We start from the raw sequence: 22,917 nt of genomic DNA on the forward strand, positions 1-22,917 counted from the left end.
AAAAAAAAAAAAAAAAAAAAAAAAAAAAAAAAAAAAATATATATATATATATATATATATATATCTCCACAGTATATAAAGAGCTCTTATAAAGCAATAAGCAAAAGATGGGGAGTGACTGTGGCTCAATCGATTGGGCCCCCATCTACCATATGGGAGTCCCTGGGTTCGCATCTCAGGGCCTCCTTGTGAAGGCAAGCTGGCCCGCACCTGTGGAGAGCTGATACTGCAAAATGACACAACAAAGGGAGATAAGCAGATGCAGAAGAATGTGCAGCAAATGGACACAGCAGACAGCAAGCAAGCCACAAGGTGGGGGGGGAATAAATAAATGAAAAATCTGTAAAAACTTGTCGGCCTTTGGGGCCCTCTGCCCACCAAAAAATAAAAAATAAAAATAAATAAAAAGTGAAATGGGGGTGGATGAGCTCAAGTGGTTGAGCTCCTGCTTCCTTTGTCCGAGGTCCTAGGTTTGATCCCTGGTACTGACTGAATACATGAAAAAATCAGCTTTCATTGGGAAGCAAATATAGCTCAGTGGTTGAGTGCCTGCTTCCTATGTACGAGGTCCTGGTTTCAAGACCTGGTACCTCCTTAAAAAAGTGGGATGACTTTTCATTGCCTTTCTGAGTGGAAAAAGTAATAAAATATTCAGTATTGGTCTCCAGTATAGGACAATCTCCTGTACTGTTGGTATTGTGAAACTGCAACCTTTTACCTTTTAGGGTAATTTGATAGTATCAAAGTGCAAAATGTTCCTACCCTATGACCCAAAAGTTTTACTTTTGGTTGGAGAAAGTTATAGGTAAATAGATGTTCATAGGTGCCTTGTAACAGTGAAAAATAGGAAATATTATTACCATTCATCTGTCAGGGACTATTTAAGTAATCCAGCACATACAGGGTCAAAGGCTGTATTCTAGTATCTTGAAGAAAATTACAAAGAAAATTTTATTTTTTAGCCTTTTTTCTTCCAGTTTTATTCCTGTTTGCTCTAGACACCTTGACCCCATGTGTATTTTTTTTCCCCAGGTTGTCTTTTTTTTTTTGAAAGATTTATTTTTTAATTTATTTCTCTCTCCTTCCCTCCCCCTCCCCCTGCTCCTCCCCCACCCCCTCCTCTTTCCCCACCCTCTCCTCTTTCCCCACCCCCAATTGTCTGCTCTCTGTGTCCATTCATCTGTATTTCTTTTTGTTGCATCATCATCTTGTGTCCGTTCTCTGTGTGCGCAGCGCCATTCTTGGGCAGGCTGCACTTCCTTTCACGCTGGGTGGCTCTCCTTATGGGGCGCACTCCTTGCGCGTGGGGCTCCCCTACGAGGGGGACACCCCTGCGTGGCAGGGCACTCCTTGCACACATCAGCACTGCGCATGGGTCAGCTCCACATAGGTCAAGGAGGCCCGGGGTTTGAACTGCGGACCTCCCATGTGGTAGGCGGACGCCCTATCCATTGGGCCAAGTTCACTTCCCCCGAGGTTGTCTCTTAACTTCAGTCTGTTTGGGGTATTTCCCACCCTCAGACCACTTAGACTAGAGGAAATAAATAGCCTCTGACTAGAACTAAAGTTTGGGCCCACCATGGCTTCCTCACCTTCACATAGTTTTGCCTGTCTTCAGGGCATCCCATAGCCCAGAGCAGTGCCCAGCAGGTTTGGCTCTGCTGCTTCTTAGCTCATCCATAAAATGGGGATAATGACCTCGCCCACCTCATGGAGTTGTGGGAACAAATGAGGTCATTGTATTAGGTGCTCATGGCACCTGGCCGGTAAAGACGTGCTTTCTGCATGTGAACTCTCCACTTGCTGTGACTACTTTCGTCTAAGCCACCACTAAAAACCAGGGTTGTCCAGCAGGTATGCAGTTAACTTCCATCTCCAGTTCTTCAGGCCTGCCCTGGACAAGTAACAAAATGATGATTTTGGACCAGCCCCATCCTGAAAGCAAAGAGTCTCTCCAACTGCAAGCAAAACAATTCCATTCCTCTGCTCCATAATATCTGTGTCCCTTCTCAGCCTGAAGCAGTCAGTGGACATTGTCCCAAATCCCTCAAGATTGAGGAATGAGCAAAAGTGGGGGAGGGGAGCGAGAGTGTTACCATGGACCAAAGCAGATTCATTGTTATAGTTGTTATCTTGTGTTAACTGAGTAATTTGTAATGTTGATATAAAAATTAAATTCTAAAAATTAAAAAAACAAACAGATTGTCACAGAACCCAAAGGTGTCTCCATCATATCCTGTTTCTCTGGCATAAAAATCACCTGGGAACCTAACATTACCTCAGCCAGGAGATCAAGGCTGACAACAGCCATATTGATAGTATGTGCCTTTGATAAGATGTGGTGAACCTGGCACTTTACCTCTGTGGTATTTGTGTTGGTGAGTCTTGGTTTTCTCATCTGTCAATTTTGAGCAACGACCACAGTACCTGTCCCACAGAGGTGACAGGATGCACCCAAGGCCACAAGGCAGATGCTTACAGAGGAGCTTGCCATGTGCTAAAAGCAGTTAACACACCTTATCTCACCTAATCCTGAAATGGGCCAAAGGCTTGGGCACTATGGTTATCCCTGTTTTACAGGTGAGGAAATCGAGGTATAAAGCTGTAAGGTGACACACAAGAATACCCAGCAAGGGAGTTCAGAGCCAGGGATCAAATCTGTCCGGCTCTGGAGTCAGCACTCCTAACATTCTGCCTCTGTGTGGTAGACCTATTCTCTGTTTTTCTAATGATCATTATTATCATCATTGATAATACAGCCATATTCCCTCTTTAAAAAATCCACTTTCTATTAATGAGTTGGTGTGTAACTTTCCAGAAATTTCTCCATGCTTATGTTTTTAGGTTAGAAGTTCCACAGAGCCAGGAGGCCTTATCTTGTTCTCCAGAGTCCCCAGGACCTAGCCCCAGTCTTGCCATATAGTTGGTGCTCAGAAAATACTTGTTTAAGGAATGAATATTTGTATGTAAGTGTTCAGTAGATAAGTATTGAAAGAATGAATAACCAAAATGGTTACATTTTTAACAGAGTAGAATTATAGTACACACAGTGTGTTGCAACTTGCTTCTTTTAATGAGAACTTGGACATTTCTCCAATTCTATCCTTTGGACCCTGTCACTCCATCCTTCCTTGGGACACTGCAGGGTTGGCTGGGAGCACAGGGCTCTCTCTGAGAGAGGGCCTGGCTCTGTGTAGGACCTGGCCTCTTCCCTCCTTGGAGTGTCTCTGGTTGAGCAAATTGTTGCTGCTGGGATAGAGTGGTTTTCCCCAAAGGACTGGTTTCCAGCCAGTTGATTCAATGTTCACACAAGTATTTACTCAGTGGGCACTATTTATCAGGTCCAGTTGTAGACATTAGGAATACATCAGTAAACATGGCAAACAAAACTCCCTGCCAAGTGTAGGAGGAGTGTTGCAATGTTAAATCCGGTTACCTGAGAAGGGGACATTTGAATAAAGATCTGAAGGAGGTAAGATTTCAAGCCAGGACAACGTCTGGAGGAAGACGTGTTCAAGGTAAGAGAACAGCCGGTGACATTCAAAGGGTATCTGCTTAACCAGGAGAAAAAAGCGTCCCAGTGGTGACCTGCTGTCAACTGGGTGAGCGGGCTGAATCACCTTGAGGGTTTTTGCACCTGAGGGCGGGGTACTGTAGTCTCAGTAAGCGGGGCCATGGACCCCTTGCGTCCGCATCACCTGGGGGGGCGGGAGGCTGAAAATGCATGCATCCTGTGAGCATCCTGGCGCCTACTCTCGACTCTGCCTCAGAATCCACCCACTCTGCACCGAAGATCCTCCCTGAATTTCAATTTCATTTTCTGTACATTTTCTTTAAACATGTAGGGTTAAGGGTAGCTCCACCAGTATTTGTTCTCCTCTGAGGTTGTTAGTCAGCAGGCCTGGGGACCCAAATGGAAGATAGAGACGGCAATTGTAATAATGGCAGCTACCACTGACAGACCCTGTGCAGAGAATTTTCTGTCCACCATCACAGTTTCTCTGTCCAACACTCTGTGTGGGAGGTATTGTCACCCCCACTTTATGAGTGAGGAGCCTGGGGCTGCCAGGGAGAGCACCCTACTTAGCAGGGGGTAGTTGCACCTCAATAGAACCCTTCCCTCAGCTGATTTCTGAGCAGGCTTAAGTTCCAGATAACAACTTAACCTGGCTGCTCTTTGCAGCTCAGCTCCAGAGGGGGGTACAGGACCCACTTGCCAACCTCTGAGCCACCCTGAGCTGTGGCTAGGTTGAGCCCACTCTACATCTATTGACCGAAGGTAGCCACCCCCTCTTCCTGTTTAGCAAGTATGCCCCTTCCCCACCCTGAAATTCCCAGGGAGCAGTGGTCACCTGGGGGCTTCCTCTGTTAGTAAATCCAAACATTTCAGGCATTTAATCCTCATGACAACCCTATGAGATAGATGATATTACTATTACCATTTTACAGATGGGGAAACTGAGGCACTAGAATTAAGACTTGTCTAGGTCTCATGGCTGGTCAGTAGTTGACTTTAGATTTGAACCAAGTGGGGTCTCTCTATCTTTTTTATTTTATTTTATTTTTTTCCAAATTCTACTCAATTTATTCATTTTTTTAAAAGATATTACATTAAAAAAATATGAGGTCCCCATTCGCCCCCACCGCCCCCACCCCACCACTCCTCCCCCAACAACACTCTCCCCCATCATCATGTCACATCCATTGCGTCTGGTGAGTACATCTCCGGGCATCACTGCACCCCATGTCCCGTGTTCCACACCATAGCCCACACTTTCCCTTGTTCCATCCAGTGGGCCATGGGAGGACATACAACATCTGGCAATTGTCCCTGGGGCACCACCCAGGACAACTCCAAGTCCCAAGAATGCCTCCACATCTCTTCTCTTCCTCCCCTTCCCCGCACCCAGCAGCCACCATGGCCACTTTTTCCGCATCAATGCCACATTTTCTCGATTATTAACCACAATAGTTCATGAATAGAATGTCATTAAGTCCACTCTGATCCTTACTGTATTACTTCTCCCTGTGGACCTTGGCTTGGTTGTGTCCATTGCACATCTATGTCAAGAGGGGACTTAGATTCCACATGGATACTGGATGCAATCCTCCTGCTTTCAGTTGTAGGCACGCTAGGCTCCATGGTGTGGTGGTTGACATTCTTCAACTCCATGTTAGCTGAGTGGGGTAAGTCCAATAAATCAGAGTGTAGGAGCTGAAGTCTGTTGAGGTTAGGGCCTGGCTATCATGTTGTCAGTCCAGAGATTCAAATCCCCTAAATATATCTTAAACCCCAGGGGTCTCTCTATCTTGACACTGGCCCAACTCCCATTCAGCCCCAAGCTGCTCTGATGAGATTTACTGGTCGAGACCTTGGAGCCTGGAGAGAGGTGCATAACCCGGCTCCATGTAAAGGTGTGGTCCTGGTAGATAGGATGCATATAGAAATTGGTGTTTCTGAATATAGAATATCTGGAATAAAATAAGTAATACTAAGATTAGCTAAATCTAATCCAACAGTGAAGAAACGGTGGTAGTGGAAGGTGTTGGCAGATCTTAGTCATTCAGAAAAATTAGGTAACTTGAACTCAGGGTACCGGGACTGTCATACCTCTGCATTTGGAGTCCTTATAGGCACAGAGGTTATAAAAGACTCAGTGTGAGGAAGCAGAGGTGACACAACAATTAGGCACTTCCCTCCCACATCAGAGTCCCGGGTTCAGTTCCAGGTGCCTCACATCAAGTGCAAACAAGGAAAGGGTGGGGAGGAAGGAAGGGTGAAGGGAGGAAGGAAGGAAGGGAGGAAGGGAGGAAGGGAGGAAGGAAGGAAGGAAGGAAGGAAGGAAGGAAGGAAGGAAGGAAGGAAGGAAGAAAGGAAGGAAGGAAGGAAGGAAGGAAGGAAGGAAGGCTCAGTGTGCCTACCATAATCTCAGGGTGGAGGTGGGGGACACTGAGTCATGGCCAAAAGACTGCCAATATGCAAGCTCAGTCTTTTGTGAAAGTCACCCCAAATCACTTGGGATGGCAAAATATTTTCCTTGCTGGATGTCTTAACCTTGAGAAGGTTGGAATTGAACAGTGTTAAAATGTACTAAATGTGAAGTTGTGTGTATTTTACCACAATAACAAAAGGAAAAAAAAATGTACTAAATGTGTAAACAAAATGAGATTTGTAAGTTGAGCTTCGAAATGAAAGAAAAATGATTGAGTTTGTTATTTCAAGACATAGACTCCTGGGAAACGGATGTGACTCAACCAGTTGGGCTCCCATCCACCACATAGGAGGTTCAGGGTTCAATGCCCAGGGCCTCCTGGTGAGGGCAAGCCAGTGCACATGGCGAGCTGGCCCATGTGGGAAAGCCGCCCCGTGCAGGAGTGCCAGCTGACACAGAGAGCTGGCACTGCAAGATGACGCAACAAGAGACACAGAGGAGAGAAAATAAGTAGATGTAGCAGAACAGGGAGCTGAGGTGGTGGAAGAAAGTAATCGCCTCTCTCCCACTCCAGAAGATCCCAGGATTGGTTCCCAGAGCCACCTTATGAGAGTACAAGCAGACACAGAAAGAACACACAGCGAATGGACACAGAGAGTAGACAATGGGGAACGGTGAGGGGTGGGGATGGGGGGGAGGGCTGGAGATAAATCTTAAAAAAAAAGAAAAAGAAATAGACTCTGTATTTAAAAGTCAAAGAAACGGCAAATTGTCCTTTCTGGCTACTTACCCACTCACAACTCATGGATGAGCCCACAGGCCCTGAATTTGCCAGGGGCCTGCACTGGATGATGTGGGTCCTTGGAGAAGGGGTGTGGCCCCACAGCTGTGTGTTTTGGTGGCAGAAGACACTGAGTGTGACTCCACCTTGCCCTGTTTCACTGATTGTGTGACAACCTCTGGGAGGCCAATTTACTTACTTACTTAGAAACAATACTCACTTGATGGCTCCCTCTACTGGGCCCCTCCTGCACAGATTAACTGCAGACTTTCTGTGACCCAGCCACTGCCCTGGACACTGGGGCCCTAGGCCCTACGGCGCTTACATTACAAGAGGAACTGGTAGGAAAGTCATGGGCCCCTGGAAGGAAATCAGGTGAAGGGGAGGCTGGGAGGCTACTTTAAACTGGGTGTCCAGGAGGGCCTCTCTTGGAGGAGGTGACGTAGGAGCTGAGAGCTGGGTGCAAGAAGGAGCGCCCATGCAAACATCTGGGGGCAGAGCTTCCTGCACAGAGGAATGGCAGACACCAAACCCCAAGGCCGTGTGGCCCACCCAGAGCGGCAAAGGGCAGTGACTGAGGATAGAGAAGGGGGCAGGGCCAGACACTCCCTATGAGGCTGTGGGACTCCAGCGACAGCCTCTGGGGCCCAGTCCCGGGCTGGACTCAGGTTTTGCCAGGGCTTTGAGCACCGTTAGTTTCATGGTAAACCAGCTCCTGCCCTGTATGGGTATAATGTATGGGGTAGTAGGTATAATAGATGTGGAAGCTGAGAGTGCTTTTTGTCTTTTAATTTGAGGAATTGTGGGTTTACTTTTTTCTAATATATCAATCTCTATTATTTTTTCCACTATTTTTAATTTATATATGGTCACATTCACTCTTTTTGGTGTGCAGGTCTAGTTCAGGCAGGTGTAGGCAATGGTCTAACCACTACCACACAATTAGGAGACAGATCAGTCCCACCAACCCCAAAAGTCTCTTGTGCTGCCCCTTTGGAGTCAATGCCTCCCCCAATGCCCAGCCCTCACTGCCTGGCAACTACTGCTCTGCTTTCTGTTCCTATGGTTTTTGCCTTTTCCAGAGTATCATATACATGTAAACTTTTTTTTTAAGATTTATTTTTAATTTATTTCTCTCACCTTCCCTCCCCAGTTGTCTGCTCTCTGTGTCCATTCACTGTGTGTTTTCTGTGTCCGTTTGTATTCTTGTCAGTGGCACTGGAAAACTGTGTCTCTTTTTTGTTGCATCATCTTGCTGCGTCAGCTCTCCTTGTGTTTGGCGCCATTCCTGGGCAGGTTGCACTTTTTTCACGTGGGGTGGCTCTGCTTATGGGGTGCACTCCTTGCACGTGGGGCTCCCCTACACGGGGGACACCTGTGTGGCATGGTACTCTTTGCACACATCAGCACTGCGAGTGGGCCAGCTCATCACACAGGTCAGGAGGCCCTGGGTTTGAACCCTGGACCTCCCATGTGGTAGGCAGATGCTCTATCAGTTGAGCCAAATCACCTTCCCTACATGTAAACTTTTGAGACTGGCTTCTTTTATTCTGCATAATGTTTCTGAGATTCATCCATTTTGGATATATCAGTATCCGTAGTCCATTCCTTTTTTTTTAGATTTCTTTTCTTTTTCTCTCCCCACCCCAGCTCATTGTTTGTGCTTGCTGTCTGCTCTGTGTGTCTCTCTGTTGTGTGCTGTCTGGTTGTCTTCTTTTCAGGAGACACTGGGAACTGAACCTGGGACCTTCCTATGTGGTAGGCAAGTGCCCAACTGCTTGAGCCACATGTGCTTCCCAGTCCATTCCTTTTTATTGCTGTGTATTATTCCACTGTATGGCTATGTCTATCTACTTGCTAATTGAAGAACTTCTCGGTGATTTTTTGTGATTATGAATAAAGCCAGAGAATTCTATTTTTTTTTTCTTTTCCCATTTGCTATACATTGTTGCTTCCTATTTCCTTGAGGGAAACACAAGCTTCCTCGACCACATCTCCTCATGTCCCTGCATCCAGGTCTATAAAACCCTCCTACCCAAGGCCAACCCTCTACTTGTGCAGAAGATCCACCTTCTCTCCCCTGCTCAAGGTCCTTGCCCCAGCAATTCTCCCCTTTCTGCTGTTTCATTGATTTCCCCCTTTTTCACTGGACCATTTTCATCAACATGCAAGCACGCTGTTAAATCTCCTACCTTAAAAACAAAGAAAAAACAAAACAAAAACTCTCTCTTGACCTCACATTTTTCTCCATTTTCTGCATTTCTTTGCTTGCGTTTAGAGCAAAACTCCTTGAAAAACTATAGTTGCTGTCCCCAGTTCCTGTCTGGAACCCACTCCAACCAGGCTTTCACTCGCTGCCCCGCCCCCAAAACCGTTTTTGTCCAGGTCACCAGTGCCTTCTCCTAAATCTTCTCAGCAGCGTCACGCACGGCCAGTCACTGCCTCCTTTCTGAAACACTGTTTGGGGGAGGCTTCTCCTGGGTCTCCCTCCTTGGCCGCTCCTTCTCAGTCTCCGTTGCTGAGTCTTCCTCTTTTCCTGAGCTCTCCTCGTGGGTGCCCACAAGCTCCACCCTTGGCCCTCGCCTTGGCTACACCCACTCCCTTGGTGCCATCAGCCTGCCAAGTCTTGGCTCTCAATACCATCAGTATGTCACGCTGATAACACCCACATTTACACCTCTCGTCTGACCCCTCCATTCCCAGATCTGTTTCACGTCGATGTCCAATTGGCATCTCAAACCTAATATGTCCAAAACTTAACTCCTTATCTTCCCCTTTGCTCTTCCCACTGTTTTCCTCATTCCAGAAAATCACACCTCCACCCTTGTGGTTGCTCAGGCAAAAATCCTTGGAGGCCCCCTAGATGCCTCTTTTCCAAGTACTGCATATTCAACCCAGCCACAATTCCCGTTGGCTCTACCTTCAAAATACTGGTGTTTCCAGAATCCAGCTACTTCTCACCATGCACTACTCCCAGCCTGGCCCAGGCCACCCTAATGGTCTCCCTGCTTCCACTCTTTCACCCCCTCCACCCAGTGGACAGAAGCAATTTGTAAAAATGCAAGTCCGATTGTATTACTTTTCTGCTTAAAATCTTCTATGAGCTTCCCATCTCACAGAGAAAGAATAGAAGCCAAAGTCCTTATAATGGCTTGAAAGGCCTTCACAATCTCCCTCCACCCCATTTCGTCTCTTATCTGATCCCTACTCTCCCCCTTCATCACCCTGCTCAGGCTACACTGGCTTCTTCCCTGGTCCTCAGACACACCAGGCAAAGTCCTGCCCCAGGGCCTTTGCACCTGCTGCCGCCCCTCTAGGAACACTCTTCCTCTTGGCATCCACAGGGCTCCCTCCCTCACCTAATGTAAGTCTCAACTGCATTGACCTCTTTCTAGCCAAGGTTTCCCTGACCACCCTATTTAAAACTGTCCCAGAACAGGCCCCTTCCCAGGTCCTGGATCTAAATTTGAATTCCTTCCATTTTGGGGGGAGGGAGGAGGCCCAAATTTCATAAGCTCCAGGTCTCATCCCTTTTTCTTTATTTTTTTCCCTAGCACTTAACCACCATCGGGAAAAAACATTTATTTTTCTTTCTCTCCCTCCCTCTCTCTTTTAAACATTTATTTGTTTGTTTATTTAATATGGAGTGCTTCACGAATTTGTGTGTTATCCTTGTGGAGGGGCCATGCTCATCTTCTCTGTATTGTTCCAGTTCGTGGACACGTGCTGCCGGAGTGGGCATTAAACATTTAATTTGCTTTGTTGTCTGTCTCCCCACCCCACCCACCACATTTGAAGGCAAGCTCTGTGAGGGCAGACATGTGTCTGTTTTGCTCATTATTGCATCCCCAGAGTTTAGAGCTTGTCAGAAAAAATACCTGTTGAATGAATGAATGAATGAATGAATGAATGAATGAATGTGAATGCCCAGATATCCCAAACTCCCAAGGTAAGAGGTTTTCCTTCACACTTTCCCCAGCCCATGCCCTTCTCCCCCATGTCGGGCGGCCCCTCCCTTACTCCTCCAGCACTCCTCTCCCTACCCCTTCTGAGACCCCCTGGCATGCACCCTGAATGCCCACCCACTAAGGTCCCACTTTCAACTATGGGGACCTTGCCTTCCTGCAGGGTATGAATATGCCTAGAACACACAAAGTATCACTTTCATAAGAATGAGCTGTCATTTTCATACTTCTTTACAATCATTAAACCAGCCTTCATTTCTAGGGTCACTTGTGAAGTTGGCACGGCAGGCATTACTTTCCCTATTTTATAGTTCACCTGGCGAGGTGAAGCCACCAGCCTGGGTCCCTGTCTATTATGGTATGGCCTGATGAGCACTCTGTTTGACCAGATTAAAAAAGGAAAAAAAACCCTAAGCCATCACCATATTATGAACATCCTGATTTCCTCTGCAAGAGCCTGCCTGTTGCTTACTCACCCCTTCCTTTGAGCACCTTGGCAGAAGGTACAGGACTCCTCCCGAAGCTGGGCTGGATAACAGGAGGGACCACCATCAGTCACAATGAAGAAGTTCCCTATCTAGGGTGAGACTGGATCCGGCGCTGCTGGGGGCGGTGGACGTTGACTAAGAGACAAGCATTGCAGGTGGGCGATGGAGGTGCGCCAGGGTAGGGGCTGTACTGGGGCCTAACAGCACCCACCCTTGGGGTCTGCAAAGCAGGCTGTGCTCAAAGTCACCCCCTGCCCAGCACTCTTCTCCAAGTGGCCCCCTCCTCCCAACCCCTACATGTACTTCCTGAGCCCCTAAAACATCAGAGGTGAGAGGAGCCCTAAGATGGCAAAACAGTTCCAGCTCTTCTCTTGCAAACCAGCTGGGCAGGTTTGCTGGTGTGGGTGGGCAGAGGGTGGAGTGGTAAATCAGCAACAATTGGCCGCCAACAAACATCAGGGCCTGTGAGAAGGCTCGGATGAGGTGCTGGGGAGAATGCAGATAAAATCACACCCAGGTTTTATCTAGAAGGGCCACAGCTTGCTCTGAGGGTCAAGTGGCTTTGTAGCTGGGAAGATTGACTGGCTCGGAGGGCAGGATTTGATAGCACGCTATTGCTGGTAGTTAGACGCGATTTTGTCTCCCAGCAAGGAACGTGCATCAGAGAGGCAAGAGATCAGGGAAGACCTGGGGTGCTTATTTTAAAAAATACATTTCTGGGCTCACTACAAAATCAGAATCCCTCGAGTCTAGGAACCCAGATCTTTATTAATTTTTTCACTGTGGTAATACACATATATGTAATATAAATTTTGCCATTTTACTATTTTTATGTATAAATTTAGTGGCATTAATTACATTCACATGTATTGCTACCATCACCTCCATCCTTTACCAAAACTCATCATCCCAAACAGAAACTCTGTACCATTTAAGCAATAATTCCCCATTTTTCCCTTCCACCAGCCCCTGGTAACCTGTATTCTACTTTCTGTCTCTATGAATTTGCTTATTCTAGATATTTCAAATAAGTGGAATCAAATAATATTTGTCAAATAAGTGGAATCAAATAATATTTGTCAAATAAGTGGAATCAAATAATATGTGCTTTGCTTATTTCACTCAGCGTAATGTTTTCAAGGTCCATCTGTGTTGTAGCATGTATCAGGACTTCATTCTTTTTTTACAGCTGAATAATTGTATCGTGTTTCTCTCTTCACTTTTTTTTTAAATATTTATTTATTTTATTTCATTTCTCTCCCCTTCCCCCCCTCACCCCAGTTGTCTGTTCTCTGTGTCTATTTGCTGCATCTTCTTTGTCCGCTTCTGTTGTTGTCAGCGGCACAGGAATCTGTGTTTCCTTTTGTTGCACCATCTTGTTGTGTCAGCTCTCCGTGTGGGCGGTGCCATTCTTGGGCAGGCTGCGCTTTCTTTCGTGCTGGGCAGCCTCCTTACGGGGCGCACTCCTTGTGTGTGGGGCTCCCCTATGCGGGGACACCCCTGCGTGGCACGGCACTCCTTGCGTGCATCAGCACTGCGCATGGCCAGCTCCACACGGGTCAAGGAGGCCCGGGGTTTGAACCGCGGACCTCCCATGTGGTAGGTGGACGCCCTAACCACTGGGCCAAGTCCACTTCCCTCTCTTTACTTATTGATGGGACACTTGGGTTGGTTCACCTTTTGGCTCTTGTGAATGCTGCTGCTGTCAACGATGGTGTATGAATATCTGTTTGAGTCCCGTATCTGTATTTGCAGAAGTCTCTGTGATAAGTGTGCTACTCAGAGATTGGGAAACTATTATCTGTTGTTTAAAGAGCATATCTTTGGAAACCTCTGAGTCTGCTACTTAGCTGTGTTTCCTTGGGAAAGTGAGGTGATCTCTCTGAGCTTCATTTGCCTCATCTGGAAAATGGGGACAACTCTACATACCTCCAAGGGCTGCCATTAGGAATACGTGTGATAATCATGCAGAGCACTGGGCTCGGGGGCTGGCTCAGAGGATGTGCCCCCGAGTGTCAGCTGCTTATTATTCCAGCGGAGATTTTTGCAGTTCTGGGATAAACATGAAGGCTGAGGGAGTTAAAGGTCAGATTTCCTGTCACAGTTCCTGATGTTGGGAATGAGAGGCTCACTAGGAAAAGGAGCAAAGCATCCTGCTCAGTGGAATTGGGAGAGAGGCCCAGGCTGAGCCTAAGCTAGAGGCTGTCCATTTTTGGCCACTGCCCTGGTGGCGAGATGCTTGGCCCAACTTACAAGCATCTCAGCAAAGATTTGTGATTGAGTCCTTGGGCCTAGGGGCTCTGAGAGTTCTGGGTTCAAATTCTAACTCATGGGGAAGCAGACATGGCTCAACTGAGGGTGTCTGTCTACCATATGGAGGGTCCGGGGTTTGATCCCCAGGGCCTCCTGACCCATGTGATGAGCCGGCCCATACGCAGTGCTGCTGCCGCGCACAAGGAGTGCCGTGCCACGCAGGGGTGTCCCCATGTAGGGGTCCTCCATGGGCAAGGTGTGCACCCTGCAAGGAGGTGCCCTGCGTGAAAAAAGCGCAACCTGCCCAGAAGTAGCGCCGCACACACGGAACTCACACAGCAAGATGACGCAACAACAGATGCAGTTTCCCAGGGCCACAGGATAACGCAAGTGGGCGCAGACCACCACACAGCAAATGGACACAGCAGGCAAGGGGCAGGGGAAGGGAGAGGAATGAAAAAATCTTAAAAAAAAAAAATTCTAACTCATGACCTCGGGTGAGAGACTCCTCCACTGAGGCGGCAGGATGGCACACTGTGGCTACTTAAATGGTCAGCTACTTTTTGGACGTGTGGCCTTGAACAAGTCACTCTGCCTCTGAACCTCAGTCTGTTCATTTGGAAATGGGTGGTAAGAGGTAATTTTGTCTACCAGCAAGGAGTATGCATGAGAGGCTAGAGAGAGACACTTGTGAGGAGTTAACTAGATTCTGCATGTGAAGGGCTGCCTGCCCCAGTGTTTCATAAATGTCATTATAACCGCCAACCTCTTCTGTGGTAAAACGTTCAGATTATGACCGGTTTGGGTGTTATTGTGACTGTTCACCTCATTCTTAGCTCCCTTCCCTGCCTGACACAGAAGTGAAAGCTTTCCTCAGTCCCTCCAGGCATCAGGGGAACAGGCCCCCTGCCCCTTCCCCCGCCAGAGGGTACGGGGCCCCTGGCCTGGACCGCCTTCCCTCCTTCAGAGACAGGTAAAGTAGACTGGAATTTGGTGACACTTCCTCCATGAGGTCAGTCTGCCCAGAATGACCTCATTCCCACCTGTCTGGGGGAGAGGGCAGGCTGTCTTTCCTTAGTGTTTTGAACTCCATAGGTGTCAAAAGATAACTCTTTCTGGGAAACGGACTTTGGCCCAGTGGTTAGGGCATCCGTCTACCATATGGGAGGTCCGCGGATCAAACCCCGGGCCTCCTTGATCCATGTGGAGCTGGCCATGCGCAGTGCTGATGCACGCAAGGAGTGCCGTGCCACGCAAGGGTGTCCCCCGCGTGGGGGAGCCCCACACACAAGGAGTGTGCCCGTAAGGAGAGCCGCCGAGCGTGAAAGAAAGTGCAGCCTGCCCAGGAATGGTGCCGCCCACACTCCCCAGTGCCGCTGACGACAACAGAAGCGGACAAAGAAACAAGACACAGCAAATAGACACCAAGAACAGACAACGGGGGCGGGGGGGGGGGGGTGTAAATAAATCTTTAAAAAAAAAAAAAAAAGGGGGGGTAAATAAATCTTTAAAAAAAAAAAAAGAAAGATAACTCTTTCTGAGTAGGGTTTACACCAGATACGATTAAATAAGCCATGTATGTGCACATGCCATGTCTGAGTACCTGTGACCAGAGGTAGCTGGCCTATTTTCCAGCACCTTTGGGCATGTAACCGAGGGTTAAAATGAACAATTATGATTACTAATCCATTATATAGACACCTTTAAAAAAATAACTATTTCAAATTCAAAAAAATAAACTAACAGAAAAAGGCAGCTCAGCAAATTATGGAAGTATTACTGAAGCAGGCTAATAAGATTGGGAATAGACGTATCTGGAATGCCCGAGATGGCTGCTGGAGGAACCCCACCCCCAGGATTCTGCTACCTAGAACAAAGACTTCTTCCTGGAAACAAGGAGAAGTCCCAGATGTTCTCTAGGAACTTTATCATTGTATCCTAAGGAATTGATGGGTGGGGTAATCAATCAAAACAGCAAACAGCTGAAACCCCCTCCCCTGCCATTAGCAAAGGGGTGGACTATTAGCAATTTAAAGCAAACCGAGAGCTCGCGCCCGCTCTCAGGCCTTACCCTTTTGCCTGCGGATCTGTCCTGCCCTCTGTGCCCGCTGTCGCCATTTTTCCTCTGCCATGTGGCCACGCAAGTAACCGCAAGTAACCCTGGGGATTTATAATCTATAATGGGGAATTGTAGCTTGTAAATGAGCCCTCTTCATCCCTTTTCATCCCCTTCCTCACTACCTGGGACCCCTGCTCTGTTATTTTCTGTTCTTTTCTCCCATTTCTCTTCCCTCTCTACCTGAATAAGGATCCAATTCTACTTTCCCATTTTACTGCACCATTTTACTTTCCCAGCAGCAGTGAAGGAGTGTTCCTATTTATCCACATCCTCTTCAGCACTTGTAGTTTTCTTTTTTGTTTTGTTTTTTTAAAATAATGGCCATTCTATGAGATGTATAACTTTAGCTAGAAGTTGTATAATAGTTAGGGTAATTAGGCAAGGAAAAGAAATGAAAGCCACCCAAATAGAAAAGGAAGAAGTAAAATTTACAATATTCACTGATGATATGATCCTATGTTTAGAAAGTCCTGAAAAATCCACACCAAAACTACTAGAACTTATAGATGATTTCAGCAAAGTAGCAGGATTCAAGATGAACACACAAAAATCAACAGTGTTTCTTTTTTCCCTTAAAGCTAAGGATTTTTTTCTTCTTCTTTCAACATTTATTTTGAAATAATTGCAAACTTATATGACAGATGGAAAAATAATACAAATCACATAACCCCATCTTCCAGTTACCCATATTCACCAATTTTAACATTTTGCTATATTTGTCCTATCATTCCCTCTCATCAATTTTTCTGTATGTATGTATGTATGTATCTCTGCATCTATATACTTACCTACCTACCTGTCCGTCATTCTGTCATCTCTATCTTCTATCCATCTATCATCGATCCATCTATATCTGTGTATCTACCTATCTATCTCATCTATTCATCTTCAATAGTGTTTCTGTACATCACTAATGAGCGATCCGAGGAGGAAGAAAACAATTCTGTTTACAATAGTGACTAAAAGAATAAAATATTTTAGGAATAAACTTAACTAAGGACACAAGGGACCCATATTTAGATGCCTTTTTACTTCCAGTAAATTATAAAATAGCCAAAGGTTGATATCTGAAATGACTGAAACTGGCTAGATTTACCTCACCCATTGTATATGACCTTTTCCAACTAAAGACCTGCTATTGTGATGTTTATTCCAAATAGATTTTACCTGGTATATGGTCACTTCTACTTGCTATTGTGATGATTGTTCCAGATAGCTTTTACCTTCATGTAGGAACATTTCTACGGAAAGGGTAAACACTCCACCTTCCTCTGTTTGATCTCCCTATGAAAAACCTTGTAATTGACCTTCATTTTTCAGTATCCCCCTCCCCCAAATGCCTTGATCTCTGATAATGATTGTAACTTTGTGACTCACCTTGGTTTGGTACCCACCCCTATCCTTAATGTTTATTATTAATGAAGGAAACTGTGCCCAGGTTCGCACCATCCCAATTATTCATTAGCACCTTGATGTTATAAAATAGTAGGATTTCTGCAGAACCAAGAGGTAGTTCTTGGGGCCACAAGGCCCTTAGCTTGCACAAACTAACATCATTTGCTTGCGCAAACAAATAAGCTCTTTCTTTGAACCCTGGCTGCCTCAGGAATTGATCTTTAGAGTGTGTAGGGAACAAAGAACCCTCATATGCTGGGTATCAGCCACGCCCTGAGAAATGGCACAAGTTACAATGCACGTCTCACAGCAGTAGGCTCCTCATTGTCTGGGGTTGCTTCAGAGAGACCCCCACTTCTATCGGAGGTGCTCTGAAGATCCAGTGTGCAACCAGTTTACAGGCTTGGCAAAGCTGGACCTTCGGAACAAGACTCTCCGCCAGGGGTTGCTTCCAGGAGCCATTGCACTCATCTCTGAGCAGACACTGCCTCCCAGAGACCTTCACCTGTCATGACACCTACCCTCACTGATCTCGCTCGAGAAACGGGCCAACACTAGGCTTTCCTTCCAACTGTCTTCCTTGGGTGTTTCCAGATTTGCCCCAAATACAAGACTGAGTTACAGTGATGTTGGAGTGAGGCTCTCATCTTGCACCAAGAGTCCAAATGGACACAGCCCACAAATCACCATCCTCAATTACTCTCCAACCAGACTGATTCCTTTTGTGTCCTGGGCCCACTAAGTTCTCTCATCTGCAGGCCTTTGCAAATGTTGTTCCCCCACCTGGAACACTGTCCCTCACTTTAGTCTGGCTCACTCCTACTGTACAGGCATCGATGTCTCTTCTCTGGGGAAGTTTCCCCAGGGCCCAAATCGGTTAGGTGCTGCTCAAAAGTGCTCCTATTACACTATCACCTCCTTCTGTCAAACTGTATTGTCATGGCTTCTTAGTTCCTAGACTTCCTGCTATCAGGTGAGCTCTGAGGAACAGAGGCCCAGAGACCGTGGCTCCCCAGCCCCTAGCATTGAGAGTTTTTAAGTGGACAGAGGCAGACAAAATAACTTCTTTAAAAATAAATTTATGTTCACATTTTATTTTATTTTATTTTATTTTTATTTTATTTTATTTTTTTAAGATTTATTTATTTATTATTTAATTTCCCCCCCTCCCCTGGTTGTCTGTTCTTGGTGTCTATTTGCTGTGTCTTGTTTCTTTGTCCGCTTCTGTTGTCGTCAGCGGCACGGGAAGTGTGGGCGGCGCCATTCCTGGGCAGGCTGCTCTTTCTTTTCGCGCTGGGCGGCTTTCCTCACGGGCGCACTCCTTGCGCGTGGGGCTCCCCCACGCGGGGGACACCCTTGCGTGGCAGGGCACTCCTTGCGCGCATCAGCACTGCGCATGGCCAGCTCCACACGGGTCAAGGAGGCCCGGGGTTTGAACCGCGGACCTCCCATGTGGTAGACGGACGCCCTAACCACTGGGCCAAAGTCCGTTTCCCCACATTTTATATAAATGGAATCATACAATATGTAGTATTTGTGTTTGGTTTCTTTCACTGAGCATATTGGTTTTGTGTTTTTTTTGCCTAAAATTAACACCCTGTAACATTAACATACAGGGAAAAGGACTAGGCCCAGTGGTTAGGGCGTCCGTCTACCACATGGGAGGTCCACAGTTCAAAGCCCGGGCCTCCTTGACCCGTGTGGAGCTGGCCCATGCTCAGTGCTGATGCGCGCAAGGAGTGCCGTGCCACGCAAGGGTGTCCCCCGCGTAGGGGAGCCTCACGCGCAAGGAGTGCGCCCTTAAGGAGAGCCGCCCAGCAGGAAAGAAAGATCAGCCTGCCGAGGAATGGCGCCGCCCACACTTCCCGTGCCGCTGACGACAATAGAAGCGGACAAAGAAACAAGACGCAGCAAATAGACACAGAAAACAGACAACCGGGGGAGGGGGGGGGGGAATTAAATAAATAAATAAATCTTTAAAAAAAACAAAAAACAGAACATTAACATACAAAAAATTTGTTCGGTTTCAAAGAAAAAGGCTTATATATGCAATATTACTATATTCATATTTCACATGAGGTTTTACTATGCTGTACAGTCCAATGTTACATTTTTTAGTTTTCTTTTTAGTAATATATATAACCTTAGACTTTCCCTTTCAACCACTGTCCTACCCATATAATAGTCCTGCTAGTTACAAATTCTATGATGGACTTTCACCTTTTCTGTTCAATTCCAAGGATTAACACTCATTTTTTTACCAATTGTGCACAAGTTAACCCTCAGCTTTCCATTCTCTAACCTCATTCTATTTTCTGGTAAACCATATTCTAGCGATTAACTCCATGAGTTTACACAATTCATTTAGTTCTTAATAGTGCAATCATACAGTATTTGTCCTCTTGTGTCTGGCTTGTGTCACTCAACATAATGTCCTCCAGGTTCATCCATGTTGTCATGTGCTTCACGACTTCCTTTCTTCTTACAGCTGCATAACATTCCATTGTGTATATACACCAGTTTGTTTATCCTTTCATCAGTTAATGGACACGTGGGTTGTTTCCATATTTTGGCAATCATGTATAATGCCACTATGAACATCAGTGTGCAGATGTCTGTTCGTATCACTGCTCTCAGTTCTTCTGGGTGTATGACCAGTAGTGGTATTGCCAGGCCACGTGGCAAATCTATATTCGACTTCTTTAGTAACTGCCAAACAGTCTTTCATGGTGGCTGAACCATTCTACATTCCCATCAACATTGTTGTTTTTTATTTTTACCCCACCAACATTGAATAAGTGTTCCTATCTCTCCACATCCTCTCCTATACTTGTAGTTCTCTCTCTCTCTTTAATAGTGGCCATTCTGATAGGTGCGAAATATCTCACTGTAGTTTTGATTTGCATTTCCCTAATCATTAGTGATGTTGAGTATTTCTTCATGTGCTTTTTGTGCCATTTGTATTTCTTCTTTGGACAAATGTCTATTCAAGTCTTCTGTCCATTTTTCAATTGGGTCATTTGCCTTTTTTATTATTGAGTTGTAGCATCTCTTTATATATCCTGGATATTAAACCCTTATTGGATATGTGATTTCCAAATATTTTCTCCTGTGAGTTGGCTGCCTTTTCACTCTTTTGATAGAAGTCCCACGAGGTGCAAAAGTGTTTAGTTTTAAGGAGGTCCCACTTATCTATTTTTCCTGTTGTTGTGTGTGCTTTGAGTGCAAAGTCCAAAAAACCACCACCTACTACAAGGTCTTGAAGATGTTTCTCTACATTTTCTTTTAGTAGTTTTATGATCCTGGCTTTTATATTTAGGTCTTTGATCCATTTTGAGTTGATTCTTGTATAGAGAGTAAAATAGGTGTTCTCTTTCATTCTTTTGTTTATAAATATCCAGTTGTCCCAACACCATTTGTTGAAGAGACTGTTTTGTCCCGTTAATATTAAGATGGTAGGTTTGTCAAAAATCAGTTGACTGTATAGGTGAGGGTTTGTTTCTGGATTCTCAATTCTATCCTACCGATTGATGTGTCTATCTTTATGCCAGTACCATGCTGTTTTGGCCACTGTAGCTTTGTAAAATGTTTCAAGGTCAGGCAGTGAAATTCCTCCCATGTTGCTCTTCTTTTTCAGAATGCTTTTGGCTATTCAGGTGCACTTTCTCTTCCAAATGAATTTAGTAATTGCCTTTCTAATTATGTAAAGTAAGCTGTTGGGATTTTGATTGGAATTGCATTGAATCTATAAATCAGTTTGGGTAAGAATGACATCTTCACAATATTTATTCTTCTAATCCATGAACATGGAATGTCTTTCCATTTGTTTAGATCTTTCAGAATTTCTTTTATCATTGTTTTGTAGTTTTCTGCATATAGGTCTGTACTTAAATTAATTCGTATGTATTTAGTCTATTTGTTGCTATTGAAAATGGAATTTTTTCCCTGATTTCCTCCTCAGATTGTTCAGTAGTAGTGTACAAAAACATTACTGATTTCTGCATGTTGATCTTCTATCCTGCCACTTTGCTGAACTCATTTATTAGCTCAAGTAGCTTTGTCATGGATACTTCAGAATTTTCTAAGTACAGGATCATGTCATCTGAAACAGTGAGAGTTTTACTTCCTCTTTTCCTTTTTGGATGCCTTTAATTTTTTTCTTGTTTAATTCCCTAGCTAGAACTTCTAGTACAATATTGAATAACAATGGTGACAGTGGGCATCCTTGTCTTGTTCCTGATCTTAGAGGAAAAGCTTTCAACACTTACCCTTTGAGTACGATGTTGGCTGTGGGTTTTTCATCTATGCCTTTTATCATATTGAGGAATTTTCCTTCTATTGCTATCTTTTGAAGTGCTTTTTCCCCCTTTTTTTATTGTATTTTTTTTTTAAGGATAAATAGATCACACAAAAACTTTTGAGGTATTTTTATCAAAAAAGAATGCTGGGGAAGTGGATGTGACTCAACTGATAAAGCATTCACCTACATATAGAAGGCCCAGGGTTCGAACCCAGGGCCTCCTGGCCCATGTGGTGTGTTGGCCCACGTGCAGTGCTGCTACACACAAGGAGTGCTGTGTCACAGAGGGGTGTCCCCCGCATAGAGGAACCCCACACGCAAGGAGTGTGCCCTGCAAGGATAGCCGCCCCATGCAAAGAAAGTGCAGTCCACCCAGGAGTGGCTCCGCACACATGGAGAGCTGATGCAGCAAGATGATGCAACAAAAAGAGACATAGATTCCTGGTGCCACTGAGAATGTAAGTGGACACTGAAGAACACACAGCAGGGAAGTGGACTTGGCCCAGTGGTTAGGGTGTCCGCCTACCACATGGGAGGTCCAAGGTTCAAACCCCAGGTCTCCTTGACCCGTGTGGAGCTGGCCCATGCGCAGTGCTGATGCATGCAAGGAGTGCCCTGTCACACAGGGGTGTCTCCCGTGGAGGGGAACCCCATGCGCAAGGAGTGTGCCCCATAAGGAGAGCCGCCCAGAGTGAAAGAAAGTTCAGCCTGCCCAAAAATGGCGCCGCACACACAGAGAGCTGACGCAGCAAGATGATGCAACAAAAAGAGACACAGATTCCCAGTGCCGCTGATAAAGGATAGAAGTGGTCACAGAAGAACACACAGTGAATGGACACAGAGAGCAGACAACTGGGGGGGCAGGGAGAGAAATAAATAAAAAATAAATCTTAAAAAAAAATTTTTAAAAAGCTGAGTCAGCCTTAGGCTGTGTCCCTCTCCTTCCCCTTTCCTGGGGTGGTAGATCCCTGGAGGCCCCTTTGTCTGTAGGTGCAGGCCCAGAGGCCTGAGAATTCTTAAGTGTCTTTAGTGTGGGAGGAGGCACTGGCAGCAGCAGCTGCTGGTTTCAACTCACAGTTCTGTTGTTGCAATTCCCCTCTTTTACCCCTCTCTCCTTGGGTAGTGTCCAAACTTTTCCTGGTGTCCTAAACCCTAGAATGTCTTTTTCCCAGGCTGTTTCAGCCTGTCCTTTAGCTATTTTTCTGGAGAAGAGAGTCCCACATCTTTCTAGTCCCAATACCATACTGTTTTGACCACTGTAGCTTTGTAGTATGTTCCAAAGTTAGGAAGTAAAAGTTCTCCCACATCACTTTTCTCTTTCAGAATGCTTTTAGCTATTTGGGTGCACTTTCCCTTTCAAATAATTTTGGTAAGTGGCTTTTCTGTTTCTGTAAATAGGCTGATGGAGGGAGTGGCTGTGGCTCAATCAACTGGGCTCCCGTCTACCATATGGGAGGTCCTGGGTTTGCGTCCCAGGGCCTCCTTGTGAAGGCAAGCTGGCCTGTGCCTGGGGAGAGCTGACGGCCCACACCTGCGAAGAGCTGGCGCAGCAACAAAGGGAGTAAGCAGACACAGAAGAACGCGCAATGGACACAGAGAGCAGACAGCAAGCAAGCGGCAAGGGTGGGGAAAATAAGTTAAATAAAATAAATCTTAAAAAAAGTAGTTTGGTGGAATTTTGAT

General features: G+C 45.8%; 1 long non-coding RNA gene and 1 other non-coding gene across 2 annotated transcripts; one reads left to right on the plus strand and one right to left on the minus strand.

The window, feature by feature from the left end:
- The first annotated feature begins 3,437 nt into the window (after positions 1–3,437).
- Positions 3,438–22,899, plus strand: LOC139439408 (uncharacterized). The gene is made up of 2 exons (XR_011649320.1): positions 3,438–3,518; positions 22,633–22,899. It is a non-coding gene; the product is annotated as an uncharacterized lncRNA (long non-coding RNA).
- On the minus strand, positions 10,350–10,456 carry LOC111762869 (U6 spliceosomal RNA). The gene has a single exon (XR_002795875.1). It is a non-coding gene; the product is annotated as a U6 spliceosomal RNA (small nuclear RNA).
- Positions 22,900–22,917: the final 18 nt, after the last annotated feature.

This window comes from Dasypus novemcinctus, chromosome 8 (assembly GCF_030445035.2).
Source record: "Dasypus novemcinctus isolate mDasNov1 chromosome 8, mDasNov1.1.hap2, whole genome shotgun sequence".
Taxonomy (NCBI): Eukaryota; Metazoa; Chordata; class Mammalia; order Cingulata; family Dasypodidae; genus Dasypus; species Dasypus novemcinctus.